At 33.1% G+C, this 1,602-nt stretch overlaps 1 pseudogene; it reads left to right on the forward strand.

The window, feature by feature from the left end:
- The first annotated feature begins 416 nt into the window (after positions 1 to 416).
- Positions 417 to 503, forward strand: LOC114679214 (small nucleolar RNA U3; annotated as a pseudogene).
- The last annotated feature ends 1,099 nt before the right edge of the window (positions 504 to 1,602 follow it).

Below are 1,602 nucleotides of genomic sequence, written 5' to 3' on the forward strand. Positions count from 1 at the left end.
AGCCTCAGTAATTGTGTGAGCCAATGCTACATAATAAATCTCTTTCTATATATTTCTATATATACCCTATTGGTTCTGTCTCTCTGGAGAACCCTGATTAATACAGATGTGAGAGACTTGTACACTGAAAGCTACAACATATTACTGAAAGAAATTTAAGAATACTTAAATGTATCGAAATACATTAGTGTTAATACATTTGAAAACTTAATATTGTTATGATGTCATACTACCCAAATAAATCTATATATTCAATGCAATCTCTAGGAAAATTCCAATGACCTTTTCTTTAAAAAAAGAAAAAGTTAATTCTCAAACTCATATGGAATTTTGAGTGCCCCTTAATAGCCAAAACAATCTTGAAACAGAAGAATAATGTTGGAGGACTCACATTTTCTGATTTAAAAACTTTTACAAAGACTATACTTTCAGGGATCTTTTCTATAGTTCATTCCTAGAGAAATTTCCCTGAGCATGTAGAGCATGAAAAAACTAAATATGGAAAGGAAAGACCGTTACAAGCCACTACAAAAACACAATGAAGTACACAGACAAGTGACACAATAAAGCAACCACATAAACAAGTCTGCAAAATAACCAGCTAACATCATGATGACAGGATCAAATCCAAACATATCAATACTAACCTTAAATGTAAACGGGCTAAAAGCCCCAATTAAAAAACACAGAGTGGCAAGCTGGAAAAAGAGCTAAGACAAATTTATATGCTGTCTTCAAGAGACTTGTCTCACATGCAATGACACACATAGGCTCAATATAAAAGGATGGAGGAAAAATTACCAAGTAAATGGAAAACAGAAAAAAGAAAGGGATGCAATCCTAGTTTCTGACAAAACATACTTTAAACCAATGGATATCATAAAAGACAAAGAAGGGCATTATATAATGCTAAAGGGTTCAACTCAACAAGAAGAACTTACTATCAGAAATATATATGCACCCAACACATGGGCACTCAGATTCGTAAAAGCAAGTTCTTAGAGACCTTCAAAGATACTTAGACTCCCACACACTCATAGTGGGAGACTTTTACACCCCACTGGCAATATTAGAGAGATCATCAAGACAACTAATTAACAAAGATATTCAGGACCTGAACTTAACAGTAGATCAAATGGACCTTACAGAAATGTATAGAACTTTCCACTCCAAAACAACAGAATATACATTCTTCTTATCACCACATGGCATTTACTCTGAAATTGATTACATAATCAGAAGTAAAACACTTTTTAGCAAATGCAAAATAACTGAAATCATAACAGTCTCTCAGACCACAGCACAATCAAATGTGAAATCCAGACTAAGTAGTTTACTCAAAACCATACAATTACATGGAAATTGAATAATCTGCTCCCAAGTGACTTTTAGGTAAATAATGAAAGTAAGACAGAAATCAAGAACTTCTTTGAAACTAATGAGAACAATGATACAGCATACCAGAATCTCTGGGACACAACTATAGCACTAAATGCCCACATTGAAAAGTTAGCAAGAACTCAAGTTAACAACCTAAATAACTAAAGAACTAGAGAATCAAGAGCAAAGAAATCCAAAAGATAGTAGAAAACAATAACCAAA

This window comes from Macaca mulatta, chromosome 6 (assembly GCF_049350105.2).
Source record: "Macaca mulatta isolate MMU2019108-1 chromosome 6, T2T-MMU8v2.0, whole genome shotgun sequence".
Classification (NCBI taxonomy): domain Eukaryota; kingdom Metazoa; phylum Chordata; class Mammalia; order Primates; family Cercopithecidae; genus Macaca; species Macaca mulatta.